This window comes from Python bivittatus, unplaced genomic scaffold, assembly GCF_059951505.1.
Source record: "Python bivittatus isolate LINGU-HERP-01145 unplaced genomic scaffold, Pbiv_v1 ctg000060_np1212, whole genome shotgun sequence".
Classification (NCBI taxonomy): Eukaryota; Metazoa; Chordata; class Lepidosauria; order Squamata; family Pythonidae; genus Python; species Python bivittatus.
The window spans coordinates 18,782,073-18,809,614 of NW_028277044.1; the positions used below are offsets into that span (position 1 = coordinate 18,782,073).

Genomic DNA, 27,542 nt, shown 5'->3' on the forward strand with positions numbered 1-27,542 from the left:
CTTATGATATATATTACAGTAATTATAAATGCTAAATAAACAGAAATCACACCCAGAAACTGGGCCCTTCAACCTTCCTCTGCAATGCTGATTCATTCATTCATTTTGGCCCTTTTTTCCATGCATTCTAGGTGTGAAATGTTGGCATGCAAATGTATTCAGGTACGCATATGTTCATGTTCCTATCAGCTTTTAACATAGGTAAAACTAGTCCTGGCTGGGAAGGTCCACGAGGTCAAAAGTGCACAAATCCATTCAACACATATTCCTTGTGGTTGATCTATACAGTTTATACAAAATATAACGAATGGAAAAGCACACATTTTCCATTGCTTAAATCAGAGATGGGCAATTTTTGTGTCTCCTTCCATATTCAGGCCTTTCTGTAGCACATCCCATTTTCTGTCATTTTGAAGCAAGAAAACTGTAATGCTGTAAAACTATAAAGTAGGATTCATGTAGCTGTAAAATAAAAAAGGCTCAACATTTGTTCCTGAAATCAAGGACCTTTATTTTCTAAATTCTAGTCCTGCATGTTATCATCTCACTGATTGTGCAATGAAGTCTTCTCCCAAATATTAAATACAACACTAGATCATTTTCCCACTAGCAATTTCTTGCATCTTCTAGAGCCAGCCATCAGCGTACCAAAATAACCCTAATGAGGGCAGGCTTTATATGACTTCAAATAATGGGTTCCTAACATCACCTAAATGGTTAGGTGATGTTACAAAAGCACCTAAAGACATTAGTGGGGAAATGGAATTAGCTTCAGAAGGCTTGAATTAGGTAGACATGTATTCTTGATTACTTAACAATGTAGAGGAGTTTGCTATTTGATTTCTCATATGTTGATTACTTAGAACTTGACACAGCAAAAAGTAGAAGGATATTTTACTGATAAATCAAATGATACAAAGTGATTAAAATGCTCTGTGATTATTACTTTGTTTACTGATGGTATTTATTTATTTTCCTTTTTCGGTAACATTTTTTTCAAAGAAAATTATAGTCAGTGCAAAGTGTCACTGAAAATGATGTTACTGACATCAATTGGGGATTCAAATACGATAACACAAAATAAAAATAGGGAACTAAACCACAGTAATAAATCCAAGTACTTAAAAAAAAAGCAAAGGAAGTCAGAAATAATACAGTTCCAATGAAATCAGTTCAAGAATAATTACAAGCACGTGTTGTCTTATTGATTTCATCAACTTTCCCTGACTTGGAACCTAAGTTATTTTCATTATTACTAGGGCAGATCTCAATAATTATTGTGCCAGCTCTCACCAAAGACATATCTGAAAGTGTCAAGGGTAAATAAGGACTCATGCATTTCCAGGCCATTCATTGAAATGGGGAGAGGTACCTTCATAGCAGTGTTTCTCAATTCAGTGAATAGCATGCTGGCTGGGGAATTCTGGGAGTTGGTCCACAGGTCTTAAAGTCACTGAGATTGAAAAACACTGTTTTATAGGATCCAAAATAAACAAAAGCATGGCTAGAAATATCTCCCATTTGGGAAAATGCAAACTAATCACTTTTCTTTTCCATCAGCAGCACCTGAAGATGAAGTTCACACACATTATGTCTTACTGGTCACTCATGTTATATCCATCCAATGAAATTAAAAAAAAAACCTTTGAAAAGAGTAATTGGACCGAAATTCATGAAGAATATAAAGTTCATTTTTTTGTTTTTTGGGGTTCTTTTTCTCCCTGTTAATAAGCTGCTGCCTCTGGGGAAAAGTGATTGATAATAGTATTTCCTTGGTTTGGAGGATTAGGTTCTGGATGACCTGCATCATACCCTTTGCATTTATTTTCTGACATCTCATAATCCTCTTCTATAGGAAAAGTGATAACTAAATATACAACTGATAATATGAAGCACGTACTTTTTTTTCTAGATTTTCCATCCCTCTTTTATTATTTTTATAAATAACTCAAGGTGGAGAACATACCTAATACGCCTTCCTCCTCCTATTTTCCCCACAACCACCCCGTGAGGTGAGTTGGGCTGAGAGAGCGCGACTGGTCCAAAGTCACCCAGCCGTTACTTTGAAAAAGGAAAGATGCAAACAGTCTGTCACTTTTTCATAGCATGTCTAAAATTTCCTGAGTTAATCTCTAAGGTACCACAATTGTCTTTGCAGCCTTTTTTGCTGCCATGGGAGATGAAGAAGATAGACTGCAGGATTGGTCCCTATCGCTTGCAGCTGCTCCTGGACTTACTGTTTTTAGCCAGCCTGCAAATTCTTTCGCTCCAACTTGATCAGTTCTGACCTTGGGCTGCCAATTCTGTTCTCATCTTGTTCCCACTATGGATACTGCTGGTGTGCTCTCACATGGCCTGACTCTGGTTGTGCATTTTCTTTTGCCTCTGTTGCCTGCTGATCATGGGCCACCATCTTCTTCTTTGCTTTTCCTTGACATCTGCAGTTTCCTGGCTTGACCTGTTTGATTCCTGTCAATTCAGGTAGATTCTTTACCGTCACTTTTGAATGCTTCAAGAACTCTCTCTCTGAAAAATGTATTGAACATATACCCTCGTGCATCTTAGTTTTCTTTATTTTTATATGATCAGCTCTGAAAAGAATGTATTTTAATAGCCATTGACTTGATGTCCACTGCTCTTTGCTAAAAGTATGTTATGATAAGGAACATTCAAACATCTTCAGATTTGTAGAGGCCTTTCTCCCACATGTCTGGAGTACAGTTCAAAGTATCTACATTTTATTCTGTTCCATGTTATTGTAATGAACAAGAGAGAAGGTATTCATGACCAGGTTGTGCTGAAGTCTCTGAAATACATAGTATTCATATTTTATTCTGGACTATATTACTAGAATGGAGCATAAAGAATGACCAGGATAGGCTGAAATTTCTCAAACTAATGAGCTAAAGTGTTGGGATGTACCCTGAGGCAAATTAGCTATAATATCCTTTTAGTTAAGCTTACTTTGTAGACATGTCCATTTTGCTGGCAATAATATAGAAGTAGTATGTCATTGCATCCTTCCATTTTTAAAAATTATTTATTAATCTGGACTATGGCTCTGGTATTTCCTTTTTGGCCCTCTCCAAATACTAGCCAAGATCTATTCTGCTTAGCCAACGCCATTTAGTCGCTACTAAATATTTTGCAAAAATAAAATTTGCCATACTGAATCATTAATACCCGTGGACAGAATGCAGTACTTTTAATGAACAACTTAAAACAGTTCAGCGAATATACCTTAGATTTGGAGGAAGCAGTAGTACCCTTTCTTAACATGAATACTGTTGGATAGATCAAATCTGAACTGATAAAATGTGAATTCAAGTCTAACAGTTGCCATAACTCACAGGCAGCTCTAAGCAAAATTAGGTCTCTGAACTTCAACTCTCAATCTGTAAATGACACATTCATGAAATAGAGCTTGTAAAGTACTTTTGTTTCAATAAAGATATAATTAAAACAGAATTATATGACTTATTCTAGCCATGTTCTTCCATGTTTAACATGTTAGTGATACAGGGACAATTTTAATTTTTTTACCAACTGTGTCTGAAGCATGTGTGTGTGTGGTGCATATCACATGTGGATTGATTTCCCTTGGTAACTTTATTTTGCTTTCTCCTCTTACCACTTATAAGAAAATAATTTTAATGCAAATATTTTAGATTAAGCTGAAATCTAATTTTGATCTCAACCAACTGATTGATGATCAAAGGTTTAGGAAAGCCTTATACATGTTAAGTTTGTGTTTAAATCTAAGGATGTAAGTTCTGAGATACTGGAAAAATTATTATTTATGCTATTTTAGGAATGTCCACTAGTGTAATTTCTTTCATATCCTATTTAAATTTCCTCTAAATACAGTATCAGATACATTGAAGTCTAAAATTTCTAGAATTTCTCTTCGGTATTCTAGCTTCCGTATATTTCTTATGTATCTTTTATCTTTTGCTCTTTGGAAAATACCACATAAGCTTATTAAGGAGTATTTGCATCTTTTTTCAAGGTATCGTCTGCAAGAACAATTGTGCTAAACTTAGAAGGAGCATTTACATTTATTGCCTAAGACAAGCCAAAAGCAGTCCAGCTCCATTGCACAAACACTTCCATGTGATGGTCTTTTCCCCTCTCCTGGATCTGAATGCCAAAAATGCACATTCTCCTTTTTCAGCCAGGTCACCTTTAAGAGAATGTGGCATCAAATTCCTCGGTGCTCTTCGCCAGAGATGCGTCTGCAGGCGCAAAGCCTGTGACAAAAGACTGAAATGACAGCACTTTGACTCCCTTCTACCTTGTGTTTGTTTAGGAAGGTCCCAGAAATTGTATTTTACCAACCACATTTGCTATCAACACACAATTATCTGGCTTAATCATGTGGAACAGTGGCAAATTCACCTGGGGCTTAAGAACTAATGACATTCTCGTCTGAGCTGCTTTAGTGAAATGGCCTAGCACCTGAAGCAGGAACAGCAAGATTGCTCGAGAAAATTTGGTTTTCTTTTTTTCATTTCACAGCATAGGGGCTCTGCTCAAATCAACAAATGCTCCTGATTAAATAGCTGTGGTAGTTGACTTATTTGCACTTGGGTGTATGGCTTTGAATGTGCATTGAGAATCCCTCACCTTTACAAGAAAAGGATTGTCTGCGGCTTGCTTTTAAGGCAGAGACCCTTTTGATGAAGGCTACGGTCAAAGAAATTGTTGTGGAATCATTTTGATACAATTAGAGTGATGAGCAGAGAGGACCACCATTGCACCACCAAAGCCTAGAAGCGTAGACATTTTCAAAGCTATAATTATTGTCCCCTTTGTTTATTTCTGAGTCATTGAAACGCTTTCCTAAAAAACAAATGGCAACCCCTGGAGTTCGCTCACCAAGGTGATGTAAAAGATGATCCCACTCCTTACCTTTGAGAACAGCAGAGTCGAAGATGGAATTTTAATAGCTACCACCTTGGAGGCAGAAAGGAACAAAGCTGCACGTGGTTTCTCCCAATTTCATTGCACACTGACATGTAGATGCAACTTTAGCGATGCATAACATATCAACTGTAGGAGAGGGGTCTCCAGGTTTTAAAGCTGCAGCTGAATCATCATCTGTTTTTCAACTGCTGGATTGATGAAAATTAAATATATTTGCATATTATCAACATCTTTGGAAGGACCAAAAAAAATTGATGCTATAGAGTTTAATAAATGTAAGTCTTTGGTATCCTCTAGTAACATTATAAAAACAGGCACTTTAAAAAGGCTATCCTTATTTTCTAGCATTACTGATTAAAATTGGTTTCCATTTTACCTTCAGTTGATGAATTTTGCAACCCTTTTCATGGCAGGATTTGCCTAGAACTAGCAGTTATGCGAAATGAATTTAACTTACTGTGGGTGATTTATTAGTTTAGTTTGTTTCTCCCCCCAGTAGTGAACGCCTCTATATCTACTCCGAAGTAAGTGTCATTTTGTCCAGGTAGATAAGTATGGATTGTAATATGACCTTTGCAGATGCTATAAGGACCAACTCCAATAGGCTATGGCAGGTCAATCTCCACGAGATTTATGGAGCTTGCCATGATCTCATAGCCATGTGTAAAAATGTAAAACTTCCACTGATTTCTTTTAAAGCAAAGGATTCTGCAGCAAGATTGCCAGTAATGTTCAAATCTGTCAGCATGGATCATTCCCAGCATGCTTACAAGAAAAAATACACTTGGATACATAATGGACCAGAAAAAAGGTGCGCATTGCAAAAAGTGTTGTTTACAAAACAGTTCATTAGACAAAGTTGCCTATTGAAGTGTACTTATGGAGAAAGTTGTGTTCAAGATGCATACAAGGTATGAATGTTAGGAAAAGTTGGGGACAAAAAAGAGTCTCAGATACAGAGTAATAAATAAAAAGATGCAATATTAATATACCAGATTTAGTCTCATTCGTTGCCACCTAAGGTTCAACACAGAGTGGGTTTTTTTCTGACATTTTCCACGGGAAAAGTTTTCACATGGTTACATAATGCAGAGTTATGGCAATCCAGTCACAATAAGATAGGGATGGTAGTCCGTATTTATTTAGGAGTAGCCGAAGGTCATAGTGAGTAGAGCACTGCTTTTCATGTCCTCAGAACAACCAAGTGTGCAAAAATAGGCTGAGAAAAAGAGTCTTGTGTAGAATCACCAGTGAGTTTCATTGCTGACAGGAAATATAAACTTAATCCTAATATAATAGTCTAGTTCATATTATAAACCAGCACCCTCTCCACTCCAAATCATAATTCTGCTCATACTGTCATCATTTAGAAGAGAAATCCTGGAATTAAATCCTAGTGTCCCCCACAATTTCAACATCTGTAGCCTCCACCCTACAGTCACTTACCAATATTAACATCTTTAGAACTATTTGAAATAGGATCATTTTTATCATCACCAGGTAGAAAATATTTATGGTGTGGCAGTTAAGTACCTCAAAAAATTTCAGAGGCTTTAACTTGATGACATAATAAGCTATAGGCTTTAAGTAATAGCTGGATGAGACAGGGAAAAGTCTGCTTAACCTTGTTCTTGAGGAACAGGGGGTAAAATCTCCAAGTTTCATCACCATTGCCAGATTTCCAGCCTGGGGCAAACTTAATTAAAGTCAATGGAGAAAAAAATTGAATATGCAAAAGTGCTACTTGGGTCTCACAAAGCTTGAATAAATCAAAATATGAAACATTGAATTATTAATAGTTGGGAGGGGTTTCCCTACTGGCGAGTAGTTTATCACCCTCCTCACTATCTGCTTATAAACTTAGTTCTTTTCTTAAATAATTCTCTGTACCAAATATGAGATGTTCCGTGAAAGCCTTTTCCCATCCTGTTGGCCCCAAAATATGCTTTAACTGCTAATCTCAGTATTTCAGCCAGAGCACCCATCCAGCCCGTATTTTTCTTTTTTCTACAAATGTTTCACAACAGCCCCAAAGGCAGGCTTAGAAAATATAAAAATGCTGGCTAGCTGCAGCCCAACCTTCATTTCAAACTAAAAACAAGCCAGCCAGCCAACCAACCAAAACCAAAAAACCTAAGCTGGTTGTGATGATGTGGGTCTATGTGTGTGTTTGTGTGTGTGTCTGTGTATGTGTGTGTGTTTCCTCCATGGTTTTTCTGAAGTTCTCTTTGTGCCTGCTGTGTGTGCATCTTTCTTCAAGCAATTCTTATTGCCTTCTGCAAAAAGTACACTTCTGGTGCTTTGTAATTTTGTGCTGGGGACTCACATCTCACATCTAAATTGCGCTTAATTTCTGGACCAAGGCACTTATTTCTGCACCTCATCATTTTCTTTCTGTGAAGTATGTTAAACTTTATTGATTACAAAAATTTCTACAGGGACCAATCTTGGGGTTATTTTTTAAATTAATGGATCTCAGACTCCGGGATTTTTTCTGAATTTTTTTTTCTCTGCAGCCCTCTTCCGTGTATCATTTCCAAGCTTCTCCCGCCCTACCAAACATGACCCAAAGTTGTTTCTGGAGAGCTATCCTGATGATAGATAGACAAACAGATGGATAGACACAGTCCTGTGTCCATTTACATCATTTATTTCCAAAATTCCACTGGGTTGGAAAGGTCAAAAGCAAAAATAACTCACTCTGAAATTTCGTAAGGTAGAGCAGTTATATTTTACAACATTCTAGTAAAAAGAAAATCCATTAACTCAAATATATCTGAGTTAATTTGATCATGTGAAAAGCAAAAAAGGAAGCAATGATGCTTCTGCTCACCATGGCAATCAAAGGAAAAATGCACGCTGAGAGCCTATATGCCAACCCTCCACCATGTTAGCTCACAGATTTGTTGTAATGATGGCATGAAGAGAAGATATATTGATGACTGCTCAGAAGTTCAGCTTTGAGCATCCCATTCAGATACACAGAGACACAGCCACAGAGACACACACACCACAAACACACACCATTCATAATGCATGGCTGATTCACAATCAACAGTAAAGGAACAAGCATTCAAGAAATATGCCACAGACTAGCACTTGGTAGAGCAGCCATGAAGGCCTTGAAAAGATACTGAAATCCTGTGATGTACCTATACTTACAAAGATCATAATTGTGCAAGCCATAATATTCTATATGGCACTATATGCAAGCAAAAGTTAGTCTTTGAAGAAGCAGGATAAGAAGAGTATTGACACTTTTGAACTTTGATGTTGCAGAAACTCCTGAGAATACCATGGACAGCCAAGAAAACTAATGGATCATTGAACAAATCAACTCAGAGTTCTCACCTGAGGTATAAATGGCCAAGTAGGATAAATGATCCTACTTCGGACACATTATGCGAAGACCCAGCTCTCTGGAAAAGGCTCTAATGCAGGAAAAGGTGGAAGGAAAAGGAAGTAGAGGATGACCAGCAGCAAGGCGGATGGACTCAGTTACAATGGCAATGGGTGCACCATTGGAAGACCTGAAAGGCCAGGTTGAGGATAGATTGTCATGGAGAAAATCTGTGTGGTCACTAGGAGTCAAGAATGACTTAATGGCCCATAATCAATCTTTATATTCTGCCCTTCAAAATGGCCATTCATCTTCATCTCACAAAACCCACATAATCATTGAGGACAATGTTTCTTAATTGAACTGGAGTTTTTTATGAGTGAATAAAATCTTTCCAGATTCAGTAAAAAAAGATGTTATACCTACTGCCCTCCTTTTTATATATTATATCTGAAAGCTTTTCCATTCAAACTATTTCTAATTATTTGGAGTACCAATGGTCTAAAGTTGTAATACTAGCCTCCTTCAATTTCTGGGCTATAGATATGTTTGCTGTCATCCTCAACTTGGTTTTGAGTTAACAATCCATGCACAAGGCTGAACTAGCTATAGCTCAGACTCTAATTTGAAAATACTTTTCTGGAGAATGTGTTGAAAGGCAGAACAAGTAGCCATTGATTAATTAGCTGAACCTTTAGCTAGTAACAAAGTGCAACTGAAGACAGACTACCTAGCTAGCTTTCCAAGACATGGAATGTCATCACATAAGGGCAATTACAGAAGCTGCTAGAGAAGTTTTCCTTCTCTAGTGTTCTACACATTCCATGTTCCATGTCATGTCTGCAATTCTGGTAGCTCTGATATCATTATCTATGGATTGGTGTGTATATGTGTGTGTGTGTATATATATATATGTATATGTATGTATATGTATATGTGTGTGTGTTTGTGTGTGTGTGTTTATATATATATAAACTTTGTTGGCTTCCTCTTCCCAGAAAGCTAGTTAGAGTCCTTAGGGCAGCCTTAGTTATTTTTATAGTGTCTACTTCCACATTCCATCTGTGATTGTCACCTGATGTAGGTAAGACATACATATCATCTATCCTCATCCCCCCTAACCCCGGATAGGACTTTTAACAATCTTGCCTTCTGAAGAGTTCTTGGAAACTGCACAAATTCTTTTGAACTCCAAAGTGATACAGCAAAGGGCCCAGTCATTCCAGTTAACTTCCTTCACTACCCCAGTTGCAGTCTATTGCGTAGTTTCTACTGGGTCTTGTGATCAGATTGGATTGCTCACCTTGAAGACATTGCTTGCACATGAGCAGTTTTGCTTGCTGGATGGAATAAAAACAACAAGCCCAGGACTGTGTGAAAGGTAGAGAAGAAATAGACAACTGAGCATGCAAACAAAACCCAACGAACTGGAATCAAATGGGGAACATAGTGGTTATGTCTAGGGAAGAGTGAATGGGAAAAAAAGGCAGAGAACTAGATGCCAAAAATAGCAAGCATCTCCAGCTATCATATCATCCTCAAACATTTAAACTCTTGTCAATTTCTCCAAATATTTTAAAGTGCTATGAAAATTGCCTTCACTTTTGTGCCAGAATGAAAAATAGCAGTCGTATATTAATTCTTTTATAGCAAGTGGGTCACAAAAAGGCTATTTGTAATATAGACCTTTTGACCACATCAAAAGAAGTTCCAGCAAAGATGCTGCCTCCTGCCATTCCCTGTGAAATATTGATATGCAATTGTTGGCTTATTCCAGGGTTCAAACGAAGGTCCACATTTAGAAGAAAAAGAATGAGAGAGGGAGAGAAACAGAGGGAGCTTCTTTTATAGTTCTGTTCTCTGCAATCAAAATCTAACCTAGGAAAAACACAAGCTAGTTAACATATTCCCCAGGACAAAATGGGACCTCATTGTCAGATAGTTCTTCAAATGGGAAAGCCTTGACATTGGCCATATTAGAAAAAAATTAAGCAGATGTCTCTCAGTAACAGGGACCTATATTATGCCCTACCTCTGGTTACGGAATTTTCAATATTTTCATATCCTTTTTTTCACTCCTATGATCTGCAGCTTATAGCAGTGGTAATCATTTCCTGTGTTTGAAAAAGAGATGAAAGCATTCATGGATGAAAGCAAGTTGGATTTAATCTCCTTCTCTCTCATCTACTGCACTGTGCTGATCATTTTCCAAAAAAACAAGACTTAAGCTCATTTTTGTCATGACAAAACTAGTTTCATAATAATCAGATGGCAATTCCTAGTGTATACAATTCTAATATAATTACCAGGAGGGAAATGTAGAGGGAGTTGCAGGTTTGAGATAAAGAAAAGCCTGTGGAATTTTGTATTAATGTCTCTGACTCTCTTATTTGTGCAAGTAATCAATCTTTCTGGGAACAGAATAGTAATTCTTTCTGGGGGAAAAAAAATGACAAGAGTCTGAGGAAGAAAGAAGATAATCTGAGTTTCATTCTGTACACAGCAGGTCAGCTGTGATTGACAAAGCTCATCACGAAACTATAGCTCCCAGAATAATCCCAATAGCTGAGTTTCATTTGCAGCCGGAGTAGTGTTAATGACATGTTTAACAGCTGCTTGTTGAAGTTTGGAATCTGCATTAACCTGCAGAGCAGTGAACAGAGAAATGAGGGAGTTGCATTGAAATCAAGCCTTCATTATGCTGACAGGCCAGGTTAAGGAGGAGAGAGGATGCTCTTCAGGAGGGAGGAAAAGTCTCCCGGTACCCAGGGTTCAATTGCAGATAAGGGCAGGGGAGAAGATGACAGAGTCTGATCAATACGGACAAAAGGAAGCTGACATGTGCTTAACTCGAGACTTTTAATGAAGGGAAGGGGTTACTCAAGGCAGCAACAACACACACAGGAAGGACCAGCAAGGGAGCTGATGGGAGTGCGGCCACCACAAAGGAAGGGCAGTTTGCCTGCGTGCCTGCACAACCGTTGTTTCAATAAGACCACCAACCATTCCTCTGTATGCTTCTAAGAATAGCTGCCCCGTTCCTAGGTAATCCCAGGTCCACTAGACTTCTCAGGCCAGCCACTGCATTGCTGTACTCTGCAGGATTGATTACAATGTTTTCACAAGCAAATATTGTAGAGGGTGTTTTACTCAGGTCTCTGCCTCTTGTCATGTGTTTGAGACATGATCTAAATGTGTTAAGCAATCTGGTGCCATCTGGATGCATCAGGCTATAGAGTAGTTTGGGACAGATGGATCTTCAACTCCCAGATTTCTGGAGAGCCTACCCGACATAGTTTAACTGCTTTATTTATTCATCGTCATGTTTAAAATGTATTATGGTTACATTCAGTACCGAAAGGACACTTACCCCTTAAAAATAAAATCTGATAAAATATTTTACTGTATTATCTTTGTATTGTCAATGCAGTTTAAGTCATTTTACTATAGAAAGTCCATTTCTGGTTCTGCAAGGGCCACCTATACAGCACCAGTAGCTGGGATGGGTCAAGAATGGTGATCTGCTTCTTTTAGGCCCTGCCTATTAATTTTGCAAAGAATTTAGCTTCCCTCTGTGGAAAGCAGAATACTGGGTCATATCATGATTTGCTCAGAATTAGCACAGTTGAAGAAAGCTGTCCTAAAGAAAGAGATGTGTGATCTGATTCAGATTTAAGTTTCTTACAACATTAAGAAAATAGTGCCTTTCGTCTTAAACTCTTACAACTCCTGATCAGGTGTAAGCACGCAGTTAGAATGGTTTCAGCCTACAATCATGAGCGGCTTCTTTTTCCATCGTGAGGAGGAATTGAACTGGAGAAAGCAAGGCTCATTGCAAAGCTTGATTAAACACAATTGCTTCTTTTGACTAAGTATTAGCAGAAGATCCCTTGGAGCAAGGTGGGATCTGCATGGGTATAATGTCTCCTCTGTATTTTGCACAATTTTCTATGCATCTTTGCAACCTATAAAAGTCAAATATTGCCATGCCCCTGAAATACTTCAGATTTGTAATAGCAGATTTCAGGAGAATGTTTATAACGTCCCAAAAATGCCATAGATATAAGACTTGAAACAAACCAACCAACCAAAAAAAAGCAAAATACAGGAGCACTTTAAACTGTGCATCCCTTTGCAAAATCAAATTATGACTCTCTGCTTTCTGCCAGCCACAAAGCTATGTTATTATCAAAAGGCATATTTAGCATTGTTCTTTTGTCCTCTAAAACGCGTGCGCCAGATTAAACATTTCCAGATATTTTTGACAGTCACATTTACACCTCAGATAGTTTTCTTAATCCATATTCTGAAACAAAAGTTGAAGGGAAGGATAGAGTGATAGCAGGCTGTTAGATATGAAAATAAGTAAAACATGAAACAAAGCATGTTCTGCAGACTTTAAAGAGACTTCTATGGTGGAAGTTTTTTCCTGGATTCTGGTTCACCCAGTGGGTCAAGCATTTTAGCCAAACGTTTCTGATCCTGATTGTCTCTAATTATTGAGGCTGCATTTAAAGTATATTGGCAATGAGAACACCTTGCTCCGACAACTGCAAATGTGACCGACTAAAATTAAAGTTCAGCTCATTGATCCCCTGATCCCTATGTCTAATTATCAACCAGATTAAGATTCTTACTGAGTTCCTAAAATGTAATTTGATGTTTTTAATTAATTATATTTTACTAAACAATGCAACCATCAACCAAGACGCACGTAGCAGCTCACAGACTTTTGCTGGCTCTACAGGCAACCGAGACTTAGCATGGCCAACCTATGGATCTCTTCTACCAGAAATGTAATTAATGCAAGTTAACGTTCTGTTTAAGATTCTGTTCAAGGCAGGATCAATTTCATTTGGCTGCACAACAGGGATAGCGGGGTCTGCCCAGCAGCAAAAACAAATCAGATCAAACTAAAAACATAAAACAAAGGCATACATCACTTAAAACTAAAAATGAAAGCACTAATCAATGAAAAATAAATCAGGATGAGCTCTGTTAACAATAGTGTAAAGGTTGTTTATAAGATTACTAATCAGAAACAATTGGCCACAAAGGTATGCAAATTATGAAATTATACCACAGCGATCTATACAACGATCCAAAAATGATTTCCATTGATTTCCATGAAGAGTTCCAGCATTCGCCCCTCCCTTATCCATGTCACAATTTTAACACTGAGCCACTATGCAGGGAGAGGCAGGCATCTCTCAGATTGACTCTAAAGCAGTGTTCCTCAACCTTGGGAACTTTAAGAGGTGTGGACTTCAACTCCCAGAATTCCCCAGCCAGCCATGCTGGCTGGGGAATTCTGGGAGTTGAAGTCCATACCTCTTAAAGTTCCCAAGGTTGAGGAACACTGCTCTAAAGGATGGGGGAAGGGTACCCCATGGCTCTTCCATGTCTAGAGGAAAGGGAAAGTCCTGGGCAGTGTGAGTTCATGACAGTGGGAAATGATCAGCCACACAAAGAAAATGCCACAAAACAATCTTCCTCTGGAGCAGCAGCTGACCCACAAGGTAATTGATTCAAAGCCACGGAGCTAAAACAGACCCATGTTGCCTTGGGACCCAACGCCATGATGCTGTTCTTGGACTGGTGCAGTCCTCGTGTGGGGAGCGAAGGAAGGAAAAAGACATGGAAAACCAACAAAAACCATGTATAATTGAATTCGGCTGTATTTCTTTTTGAAACAAAGACAAAAAGCACCTGGAAGGAAACCAAGGCTCTGCCCTGAAACCCCTTGTTGAGCAAGGATAAAAAAAAAAACTCAGTTATTCTTGTTTCTGTTTGAAAAAAGAACAGTTTTGCTTCTAGTGAAGTGAAGAGTAAATCGCTTCATTCGCTGAGTTGTAGGGAGAAAGATACCCTGCTCCCACAGGGTAAAATGCCCATTCCTACCATTACCCCCAATTCCCTGGTGGAAGTGGGTCTCCAATTAGCCATTTTTCCATAGGAAATCTTCCCCTCCCCCTTCCCTCCCCCTCTGCCGCTTTCGGTCTCAATAACAGTATGAAGCCAACAGACAAACATCATCATTGCTGTGGTTCTCAAAACACTGAGAACCCACAGAGAACACCAGGATCGAATTAATGTTCTTGCCAGCTGTCCAACAAAACATGTAATCAGTTCCTTGCCCTGGGCTATCACCATTTCAAAGTGCCCCCCCCAAAATCTTAAGCCCACTCCACATACATGTATAAATTGCAAACCAAAAAGAAACAAGCAAGGAAAACCCCACAACGATTTATCTGCATTCACTTTTTGTTGTAGTTTATACCATGTGAATTTGCCTGGTCGCGTGCAAAGAAAAAATCTGAACGGTTGCTCTGAGGGGGAACTGTTCAGCTGCCGTGCCGTCCTTCTTTTGCTCCGTTGAAAAGAATGCAACAAAAACCTGATGCAACAAAAATGCTTCTGAAAACAGATTTTCAGCATGATACTACGGAGGAAGGAGGAAGATATTTTGACCTTCTTTCTTCGTGGCTGGAGGGAGGCTGGCTTGGGCCTAGGGGCCAGAGGAAGGCTAGCAGGAGGCAGGATGAGTCAAGAATTGCCAATAAAAAAAATGTTCATCCACAAGCTCGGCAGATATGCAGAACTACAAGAAGTTGAAAAGAGCTTTGCTGCTGTTTCAGACAAACTGATGCAGAGGAAAAATAAGCCAACTTAGCTCCCAAACCCAACTGATAATGTTAGATTAGACAGGCTTAAAGCTGTTTCTCAGCTAAGCAAAAATCTTATGTCAAAATGCCTAGACCCTTTTTTTTTATCTAAACAGTGTTGCCCAAACTTGGCCACTTTAAGATGAGTGGACTTCAACTCCCAGAATTCCCCAGCCAGCCAAGCTGGCTGGGGAATTCTGGGAGTTGAAGTCCACTCATCTTAAAGTGGCCAAGTTTGGGCAACACTGATCTAAAAGAAAAGAATGAAACTATTCACAGATAACAAACCATGACTACATTATCTGACTTCACCAGAGACTAGGAAGCCACCACCCCACGTTCAGATGTCACCCTATGCTTGGTGAACAAAGCTGTGGAAAAGTTGGTAATCATACCCATTGCATGCACTGCCAGAGGGCACATGGCTACGTTTACCACTGAACCACCTTTATGGATGAATATAATGAGCAGTGCAACATTGTCACACTCTTTTGGCAAATAGGCAGAGGTTGAAATACCTTCACCAGGTACCAGGTGCCATTGCACAATCTTCCATGATGGTTCTGCAAATGTCATCCAAAAGTGTGACAGGCACCCAGGGATCCTTGACTCTTCACTGTAGCAATGTGATCATTTTGATACAATAAATCACTAATTTGTACTTCAGAAAATTTAGGCTTAACCATCAAACGCTACACCGTAATTGAGGAGCAGCCAATAATACTGAGGCCGGAATAGAGCAAACTTCACAAGAAACAATTTGAGAGATAAATGATGTCTCTTCTCCCACACTTTTTGTACTATTTTCTGTTATTTTCATCTCCCCCAGTCCCTGCAGATTGATTTCTGAACAGTTATTTTCTGGCACTCGATTGCTAATTATGTTTGCACGTAACGTAGCTTAGAAAGGTTGCGTTAAATTTTTCCCTTAAGCAAGACAAGACTGTTTTCTACCTCAGAAACCATCTGAGACAGGGAAAAAAAAAAAAAAAACCAGGAAAGCTACAAGAAGTGTGAAGCTTTTCTATTTTCTCAATGCCGTCATTTTTATGGTTGTTGCTTCCTCATACACATTCCTCCACCTCAAATCAGCAAGCACTAAAGGTATTTTTATGGAGTGACAGAGAAAGAGAGAGAGAGATTACTAGACCTGATAAGTCCTCACAAACATATTTTTGGAATAACCCAGTGGGGGACAGGTTTTTCCTGCAAATGTTTGAAATGAAGAAGGAAAAGCAATGTGCTGGACTGAATAAAGCTATCTTACTAAGATTGGTCCAAGAGGCTTTTGTGCCTGAGACAAAGGGAACATCTTTTCGTATGGATTGGATATGTGAAAAAGTTGTGTCTTTCTCAGAAAAAAAATAGAAGAAATAAGAATTATAACAAAACAAAGAGTAGACGGTATCCCAGAATTGTATCTATTACATATTTTTAGGGAGCTAATGTTAAAGAGTTTATTAAATTCCTACTTTTGGCAGCTAAATTAATAATTGTTCATCTGGATGGTTTTAGAATAATTTAATGATTGAAAAATGGCGTTTTAACATATGATCAGTTGCTCTTCAGGAAAAACGCTACTGATAAAATTTGCACATTAGGTTTACAAAGGGATGAATCTCATTTTATTGGTTGTGGAAAAATTATATATATTGAGTTAATAAGAATAATAGCCCTGGTGAATCTCGTGATCTCTTGGAACAATGAATGAATCTTGATTTATGTGCTCTTTGGATGCTGTTTTAAGTGTAAAAAATAATGGAATAAAATAATAATCAAAACAAAGGGCAAAATCACTTATCCACTCAAGAATTCAACTGGATTGGCAGTTATATCTTACTTCACCTGTTAGCAAGCTAATTCATGTGAGCAGGGAAGGCCTTCTGTATACTTATAGCTCCATCTTCCAGAAGAGGTAAATGGATTGAGAGATCAAGAAAAAATAGTTGTTTCACTCTAGCTAATGATAGAGCTGGCTTGCACAACCTCTAAACCATGAGGTGGTTGTGTCCTGCAAAGCTTATGATGGCAGTGGCTATTCTGGATAGCTTGCAGTGATGACAGCAATAGGTAGACAAAGAGTAGTCCAGGGGTGGTGATAGAAATCAAAAGCTTTTTCCATCCTTTGGATCAATTATGGGCAAAGAGAGCAGGTGGCACCACAGAGCATCCTAGGTGTGCCTACCTCAAAGAATTCTTATTGCCTGATAAGCTGCAACAAAAATGGCCTTACAGGTTCCTAGGATGAAGTAATATCCCAAATAAACTGTATACCCATCACTGTCCTGATCAATATTCAGGCTTGCCAAAATCTGTTGAAACTCCCACATGCTGATTCCCTGAACCTCCATATGAAAAAAATAGTCTACACCCATAATAGAGCAATGCCTAGACAAGTATGCTGAATTAGAGAACTACAATTAGAACAGGCAGATGATGAGATTTAAGATTTATGCACCCACAGAATCTCTCTTCCCCTTTGTTTCTTTCTGTAGGTGTACAAAATGCTCAGAAGGGCAGGTTTCCAATTTCATGGTAGCTGAACAGTTTCTGATGTATATGTTTCTCCTGTATATGTTGCATGAAGTTGAAAGAATGGGCATTGGGACATGAACCCTCTGGAGCCCAAATAGGACATATAGCATAAGCAACTGTAAGACAGGGGACAAAACAATCTTCATTTTTGGTTGAAGATCAGCATCAAATGACACAAAATTGTAGCGATACAAGTATAATGATTATGATCCTGCTAAACTATATAAGACAGTGTTTCTCAACCTCGGCCACTTGAAGATGTGTGGACTTCAACTCCCAGAATCCCCCAGCCAGTATGAAACACCATCAGAAACACTGATCTAAGAGATTAAATACAATCCATAAATTATAACAATGCAATATGCTTAGTAATGATAAGAATAGAACTTGTTAAATAATATATCTGAAATAGTTAAATTATATGCCTGAAACTAATCAGAAGTTCAGTGTCAGCTTAACTCTAGTGTAAAAGAAGAAATCCAAAGGCCAACCAGGCAAAGTGCTTAAATTTACTAAGAATAATATAAAAACAGCAAATCACGTATTAAATAATGCACCGACATTAACTAGCTGAATGAATCTAATTTGCAGAGACAAAATAACTCAGAGAGCCAGCACTGATGATGCTACATCAAGTTGGAGAACAGTAGCCGACGGCAGTCTGTCTTGGGGTCAGTATTATTCAGTGTTATTCAACATTTTTATTCATAACTTGGATAACAGAGTTGATGGACTGCTCGTCAGAGTTGTGGATGACACAAAATTGGGAGGTTGGGCCAACACTCATGATGACAGAATAAGAGTGCAGTCTAATCTGGACAGGTTGGAAGACTGGGTTGAGAGGAGCAAGATGTCCTTCAACAGGGAGAAATGTAAGGCATTACATTTACAGAGAAAAAATTAAGGCACACATTCAATATAGGGGATTCAAAGGTTGGAGAACTTGAGAGTGACCATTAACAATATATTGCTGAGGACTAGAGCAGATGATCCTCATGATCCCTTTCTACTACACAATTCTGTGATTCTGTGATTCTAAATTGTGTTGAGTGGACGGTTCACAAAGGGTAACAAAGATGTTATTTTGGGCTACCCACCACATGCTATCACACAGAATTTTGCAACACTGTAAAAAGTCATTTCTGTCTGGCAAAAGTAGAGACAGTCATAGAATTGCTTTAACTGGCCTGGAGGCTGCAAGTAAGCATGCTTCATGACCCCAAGATACAAAACTCATACCTACTAGCATCAGATGTCAGGATCCAAATCCCAAGGGCAGAATTTGCATCAGAACATTGCCATGCACATATCATTTGGATGTAATCTTGGTTTGCTGCAAAATAGCAAATTGTGTGAAAGTTATAATCCTAAACTTCCATCTGTGCAGGTGGCAATAGCTTGCCAACCTTTTCTGAGCTTGGGAACTGAGCAGGATTGCTCTGGGTTAGTAATTGGATGGGAGACCTCAGAGAATACCAGGGCTGTACGCTAGATTGGGAAGTACAAAAATATCCCAGAAAAAAGCAATGGAAATAACTCACTTCAATCTGATGAACATTTTACCTTCTAACTTGTTTTACCTCTCTTACCTTGTATTACCTTGTATCAAAGTTCAGTTTTTGGACTGTTTATTAAAATGCGTACCACTCTTTAAAAATTAAACTTCTGCAAAATTATGTACAGAAATTTTACAAAAGAATATTTAATCTAGAATCTGGAAGGAAGAGGCCATTGCCTCAAAAGCAAAAGAAAAATTAAATATTGCCATCAAATGATACATTAATGGGTCATGGCCTATTATGAAGACATACATTTCTGAACAATAGGAAAAAGCAATAAATTATAGATCTAGGAATCCAAATTAATGGTATTTGATAAAGTAGTTTAGTTTTACGTAGATCAGGCTTCAAGAAACTTCTAAAACTTTGGAGTATATGAAATGAATGTTCATCATAGCAATGTTATGACCATTTAATCGTTTTTCCATAAGAAAAGATTAAAATGCTTTACTTATGCTAGATTAAATGCTTACTCGATAATTGCAATGGACAGTATGCTTTCAGAATAGGAGAATTAAATTAAAAGAAAGACAACTGCAGAAAATGTACTAGTGGTAGAATTAGAGAGTGTTTCATCAGCTCCTGATGCCTCCACTGTAATGAATCTGTCAAAAGATAATAATATTTTAGTGAAAGGTGCGATTGGATAAGTCACGTTATTTATTAACTGTTACCTTAAAATATCACTTTTGTCTTATTATTAAAGAGTGGTTAGAGTGCAGCAGGGCTGCCTGACATAAAGCATTAAAAAAAGATTATAGCTCTAACAGGCCTCAGAGTATATTCTCTGTGCTGTAAACTCTATAGCATAACTTGCTAATACCTGGTGACTAGGGCCAGTCAAGGAGCAGTAAACCAGCAGAGACTGTATCAAAATCCTTCGACTGCTCCCGTAATTCATCCAGCACATTAAGAGACTTCCCTGGAGCTATATTTGTCACAACAGTTTTAACCAGCCAATATCAACATCCTTAGCTTCTAACCTTGATTTTTCAGACTGCCACAATTAAATATCTGCTTTTGGCTTACAAGGGTTGAGAACAGATAGAAGGGGAAGAAAATCGTATCACAGAACCTGAGTTTCAAGCCCCTACCCTGCCTGACAGATCTATCCCAGATCAGCAAAAATGAAAAATAGGACCCAATTTTTAGAACTCACATAACATAGGCTACGAGTTTAGCTACTAGCAGAAGAACATAACCCTTTTTCCTTGTAAAAAAATAATGTGTTGAAATAACAACAGTCACATGAAACTAACTGGGGGAGGCAAAAAGTAACTTCTGTTCTGCTCTGTTCTGTTCTGTTCTGTTCCATCCTGTCCTGTTCTGCTGTGATCTGATCTGATCTGATCTTGAATCTCCCTTCATGAGTGGGTTAGGGTTAGACTATACTTAGAATTTGACTGTGATGTCCACATTGTTTTGGCAGCTGTATACATCTAGTAGCTGTGAGGATTTTGGAGAGGTTTCAAGAAGTCTCCCAGTTGGTCCTTAGAATCCCATACCTAGTTTATAGCGGTCTTCATTGCCTTGTCCATGGAAGCTAAAAACTAAGACTACTTCCTCACCAACTTACATCTTAAGATAATGTCCTAACTTAAAAAGCCACATCCGATCCAGGTCATTATTTGCACCACTATATTTTGGTAACCACAACAGGAAACTGATTTGTTAGAAGAGAAGTGTTTGGCCCTGAACAAGTGTTTTAATTGGAAAGACATGATCAAAATATCTCCCCATACCATTTTCCAAATCTAAGAAAAATCAAAGCGCACGAGTGATAGCTATGCAGAAATAAACCTAAAAAACAACAGAACAGTTAACTGTTTTTACTTCCTCGCAGCTTCAGAGTAACTAGGTAGATTTAACCCACTCCAAAAAGCCATGCGGGTTAAACTTCTTCATTCCCAAAGTTAACTTCTGATAGTTGGAAGGTGAAAAAGAAATGAATAAGAAGTTCTCCCAATTCCAAGCAGTTTTGGCTCTTAGTCTTCTAAGTTTATCAACATGCAGGACATAATGGAAGTTTGATTAATGTTAATAAAAGGGCGGGACTTTGATCATATAGTTGTGGACAACATATTGACTTATTTTACTCCCTTGCTGTGGACACCTCTAGTTATTTCCAATTCCTTATAACAGACTTGCTTTCTGGCCTATTTCCTTCTCGCCATGCCCTGTCCCCATAGGGGTATATATCACTTTGTTACAGAGAAATCTAATTAAATCAAATTTTACATTTGCTTTATACAAACAATTAAATGTTCCGGTATTTTATGGACTCAAATCACCTTCTATTTTTCTCCTTGCTCCTCACACAATGCCATTGGAAAGTGCATATTGATTAATCAGAACATTCCATTTTTTTAAAAGTCCTTTTAAAGTCTTGAGTGTTTTTGCAATTAAATTCCCTGAGAAAACATTACATTTTAGTGCCTTTTCCTCTCATACTGAGGCATTGTGCCTTGAGTAATTCATTCCTTTTCTCTTCCTCTCACCCACTGCCCTGTTGAAAACAAAACCCTTTGTTCTATCAAAGGAAAATCTATATGAATGTATAAGTGACGTTGCTGCCTGATTGTATACATTAGTGGGAATAAACAATTGCACCCAGCAAGATTTCCTTGTTCTCCTTTTCTCATACTATCTCTTCAGCTGGGGGACTCCCCAGGATCTTCTAATTGTATCACTAGTGATGGAGGAGAGACAAGGTGTTTTGAACAGGCTACAACTGATTTCCAACATTAAAGAGATTGCTCTAAATGGCAGATACTCAGGTTTTATCAGTGTAGATAATTAGTCAAATAAGCTCTAAGCATGTCTTCTGCCTGGGCACTATATATGTTATAAAATTGTAAACAATTATTTCTCTTTAGTCTTACTAACTTCCAGAAAATATGTAAATATAACAGATATTTCCATTCCAAGTTTCTACATTTATTTTTGAGAAATTGTAATGGGGAGAGGAAATGTGATGTATTGATAGGAATATGTCCATGGAACATGAGAATATAGGAAAGTCCATGTTCACATTCCTATCTATACCAGTATGTTGATTCATGTATAACCAATGTCTTTATGGCTAGTACTTCTATAAAGATCTACTGTGGTTTAAAAGTGGAACAAAAATATAAAATGGATTATGGATACTGGAAGCATTATATAACTGGATTCTCCAAGGGTTTTTCTAATTTTTTAGGGGGGGGGGAAGGGGAGAAGAGAAGAGAGGTCAAGCCTAAAGCCCCTAACTTTTAGAGTCCCCCCATAAACACTGACTGGAACTGGCACAGAACAAGAAGAAACACTGCAACACTGTGAGGCCCAGAAGGATGCCATGATCTATGGTATTAAAAGCCACTGAGAAATCAAGAAGAATTGGAACAGTTGCACCACCAGAGGTCATTGATAAGCATGATCAATACAGCCTAAAATCTGACTGAAAAGAATCCAAATAATTCACTTCCTCCAGGGTCCTTTGAAGCTACAATCTGACCATCTTCTTAACAAAAGATTGAACAAAACTGGTTTTACGCCTACACCATTTGTCCAATGATAGCTTCTTCAGGAGGGGGTGTACCACTGCTTCCTTCAGTGAAGACTCATTCATTACCACATGGGTACTTGGACAGCTTTAACTGACACAGAGGGGCAAAAATCTAAAGGACAGGTGACCAGGTTAACAGTTCCAAAGATCCTGTACATTTCATCAGAAGTTACAGGATTAAATATTTCCCAGATACCAGGACAAGATGATTCCTCAGTCAACTCATATGGACTCATCCAGTCGGAGTCTATTCATTCATATTCAGTGGCCTTGAAGATATTCCCATGACTCCTCCCTTTCCACTGGAGAGTGGATCACCTTGAAGAAGGCTGCTGGCTAGCTTCCTGCATGGTAAAAGTGGGAAAATAAACACGTTTTGCTGCTCTTATCACCCCAATGTAATCTCTAAACTGGGCTCTTAATACTTATTTGGTCAGATTTGCTCTTCATCATCTCCAACTGTGCTCTGGGATTTCTTCTACATTCTCAACTCCCATAGCTGCTTGGAAAACCAGAAAGCCTTCTGAAATCAATGAACAGGGAGAGGCCGCATAGGACAATCCATCTAAGCTATCTAAGCTGGTGGCCATCACTATACTTCGTTAACTATGAGGTATTTATTTATCTATTATTTATTTATATATCGAATTGGTCACTGCCCAACTCATTAAAACCAACGCAAATATGTGACGATATGACTCCATTTTTACGTCCCTAAAACTTCTATCCTAGAGACATTTTGGGGAGGAGGGAGCAGAGAAAGTCCTGTCATGTTTATATAACCATAGGAGCGATGTGTATCTGTGTGATTCTGCAGCAGTAGTTTTCAATATATCTTCAGCTGACCAAAACTCAGCCCACTTCAAAAATCTACAAACTAGAGTTTAGCAGTATCATACTATAGCTCATGAACAGTATGATCCAGACCATTAAAAGAAGGTAGAACAGTATGTCAGCAGCATTTAGGAGGAGACGAGATCTCATCTCTTCAGTGACCTATCTCCTCATTGATCACATAATTGCAATGATAGTATGACCAACCTGTTCAAGACCTAGATAAATATGTGTATTCTGGTTCCTTCACATAAGGTGGTGTACTTGTATGGTGCAGGCACTCCTCAGTTCTCTAGCATCATCACAGAGCATTCTTGCAGATCCAAACTTTCATTCATTCCATCATATGGCATGATTTTGCAGATGCAGTGAGAAAGAAAAGAAAAGAATGGCTAAATAGGAAGAAGAAAAATCAGTTATATAATTGTATTCTTACTATAAAAATACTGTAACTTTGAAAGTTCATTATGACACTGAAGCATTAATGCACATCTAGGTTCATCTCTCCCATCAATAAAACAGACAGTCACAAAACTAGGTTGTGTCCTTCAGAGATAAAATGTAGGTTGGGAGTTCTATTTTAACAATTGTATGCATTGATATAATTCCCCAATGGAAATATATATGAAGCACAGTGGACTTTATTGTACAGTTGGGATCCAATCCAGCAGGGCACTGCTTATGTCCTTACATTATGCATCTCTGTGGATTTGATTGCATTTTAAATTTCCCATAGGTAGGGAAATAGTAAAGAATTTTTTTAAAAGATGCTTAAGAAGAATCACAATAAACAGTCTTTTGAGGCAAAACAACAAAGAACCTTAAAGAGCAATTATTTCATTCTAAGGTAAGTCTTTGGGGGTATAACTTTGCTGCTGCTTTTCTACCAAAAAGCACTGTTACTTTAGGAATCCTTTGGCCGAATGGCTATTCCATATTATGTTTAGTATAATGGTTAATTCAGGGATTATGTCAATGTTTTCCTCCACAAATCAAAATAAAAGTATAATTCTACTTGGATGAGTTCCAAAAAATGTGTTTCTGTGCTGGAGGATTTTAAATGGAATTAGACTATTGAAATCAAGCTTGCCTATCAAATCTGGATTTCCGTTATGTATTTTCCCTACTTTTGACGTAACACACTTCAAATAAAAGTTCTATTAACTAAGGCTGTAACCATGGATTAAATATTTATTCTGACATTATTGGACTGATAATATCAATTTCAAAGTTCAAATTTTAATAAGGTATTACAAAGCATGGAAAGAAACAAGCTAATCAAGCCAAGTTTCATATTTCCTCCCTTTGTATAAAATGATAATTGAATTTAAAGCTATGCTTTGTCTCTTTAATATCTGCTAAATATGGATGAATTACTGAATATATATTTATTCTCAGACTCATTTGAAGGCAAATATTTACAAGGCTTTTCTCTTGTAATCTGATTTTAATATCTCAACTGAAAATGATTCATAACATATGACTTCAAATACCCTGTAGTTAAGGAGGCCAAAAATTAATTAACTGATTCTACCATGGGTTTCTTGAAATTAATGGTGCCATTTGTTTTATTATTTTAAATTATTGTTGCTTTCTTTACAATATCAATGCCTTGTATCCATCTTATTCTAACTTTTAATATTATTCTTATTTTAGTAATGGAATACTGAACTTCCTCTTGTTCTGCACACATTTTTTAGCATTTTTATCAGAAAGAAAACTATGACATGTCTTGCGATTCATTTTCAAGACTTCACCAGAATTCCACCAAACTGTAAGTCGAGTGCTACAGGCCAAAAATGCCCATTTTCTGGCATTCTCCAAAAAAAAATAAAGAGGTAGATGCTCCCAAATGTCTACCCTATCTGGGCTGCAAAGTCCATTTAACCAATAGATGGCAGCAAAAGATCACATTTTTGTACCTCTTTGCTGTTATCTAGTGGTTATCCAGATTTTTGCAGCCCTGATAGGGTAATCTTATGCAAGAAGCCGAAATGAGGCTTAGACAAAGCTATTATCATCTTGGGTTCTCCATGTTTAACTTTTTCCTTGTATTCATTTAAGAGAAAATAACTGAGTATATAATGCTTATTTATTCTGTATATTAATTTGATCAGATGTCTATGGGTGTATCCAATTTCTACTGCTTGTGCAACTCTTGTTTTCATTTTGGCCTGTGTGTCAAATTGTACATTGGATGTGCGTGTGCTATAATAGAATTGGTGGATTCTATAAAGCAATCCACCAATTACAGGATAAATTGTTGCCCAGTTTTCTATGACTTCCTTGGACTATTCCTAATTTAGAAACATTTCTTAATGTTCTCCATTAAAACTGCTCTTCAAATATATGACTAGAAGAGAAATTACTATGGCTGATAATAATCAATCATGATTGAGACTCATCACATTTGGGAGGGGATAGCTAGGCTTAGCATGGCGCATATATATACTTACACACACACACATGCACACACTCATACATACATACGCATGCATACACATTTATGTGAAGTGGCAACCTGAAAATGTTATGTATGCATGGTGGAGCTGCACCACAGCAGAATAGATACACTGTTGGGATCCTGATAGGAAAGCTCCAGATGATCATGGTTGGTTAAAATCCATTATAAAGCAAAAGGCACCTCAGGAGGAAGGAAGGAAGGAAGGAAAGAAGGAAAGAAGGAAAGAAGGAAGGAAGGAAGGAAGGAAGGAAGGAAGGAAGGAAGGAAGGAAGGAAGGAAGGAAGGAAGGAAGGAAGGAAGGAAGGAAGGAAGGAAGATCAGCCATATATGATAGAAGGAGTTTAATGAGGATAGATAGCAACCAGCTCTGAGGTAGGTCACTGTGTTCTTTAATGGAATGTTGGATATCAAATGAGGAATGATACGCTTATCTACTTTTTAAAGTAATTTTATTTTCTTCCCAAAGAGGCATATTCTCAAATTGTGTTTTATAGACACCTGCCTCAGGACTACTTCCAAGCAGAAGATTACTAGTCAAAAATTAATTTTGCGAATACTCTGAGTTTTTCTTCTGAATGGATTTTCTCTACAAGAAAAAGGACAGAAGTAGAGAAATGAGTTGAGTCAATTCCAAGAATACATCACTATCTGTTGAGGCTGTGCAACACTTCAAACTGAGTTCCATGAGCTTCTTGGAAGCATGCAGAGATACAAACTCAGCATTGGTCTGCAACTTTTGGAAGCAGCCACATCTGCCTGTACACCTTAAATTTCATTCTTTGAGGGAGGGTCTTTGAACCATTTCTGGAAGTGTCCCAGCCAGATAGATTGTTTACTCTGATAAATAGGTGGAGAAGTGGGCCTTTGGGGTCCATTATATTCTTTTTATTGAGATTTTTTTCAGTTGGGGAACAGCGTATATCTAGGAAATCATAAAACATAGTTGTAGTATTCTCTTTAATATCTAAAAACAAAAAGCTAATGCCTTAGGCTGAAAATTTCTGCTCACCCACAATGTCAATCACTGTCTGTATTCATTTGATTGCTGTTTGACATTTTTTCCCAGGAGTTCTAGGCAGTTTACCTGGGGATTTCTGTTTAGATTAATCCCCACCACAGAACCCCGCAAAGTAGGTTAGCCTGAGAGAGAAGGACTGATCCAAAGTCACTGATGAGCCTCCATGGCCGACAGTGGACAGAATGTGGTTCTGTCCAGTATTCGTCTTGCATCTTAACCACCACAACCACACCAGCTTCCTTGCAATGCTCTGTTTATAGGAATATTGTTAAGGTAGCTGTTTCATTTCTTTCTATTCCTCAAAGATGTCATTTATAACAGGGATAGGATTATTTTGATTATGTCTCTTGGCAACACTCCACGCTGCATGTCCGAGTGATATTGCAAAGATCAATGTAGTTCTGGTTATACAGCTGAACTAATAAGGAGAATCTGGATAACAACAGAGCTTCTCCTTGTTCCCGTTGAAGGCATCAGAGGATCCGTATCCTGTCAGAGGTTAATATGGAGTAGAGAAGCACCGCTGGGGGAGAGCTACTGCTGCGTAGAGATTTTACAGGCATCACCTCAGCTCTTAACTCACATGCCATAAGTGGACGCAAATGTGGAAATAACAGGACATGTTTTTGAAACAATTCCTTTGTATTAATCCTGCCT

The 27,542-nt window shown here is 38.0% G+C and overlaps 1 long non-coding RNA gene across 1 annotated transcript; it reads right to left on the bottom strand.

Annotated features, from left to right (window-relative positions):
- Nucleotides 1-900: 900 nt before the first annotated feature.
- LOC148216449 (uncharacterized) lies at nt 901-23,894 on the bottom strand. The gene is made up of 3 exons (XR_015795411.1): nt 18,710-23,894; nt 4,912-5,114; nt 901-2,806 (listed from the first exon to the last, which is right to left on the bottom strand). It is a non-coding gene; the product is annotated as an uncharacterized LOC148216449 (long non-coding RNA).
- Nucleotides 23,895-27,542: the final 3,648 nt, after the last annotated feature.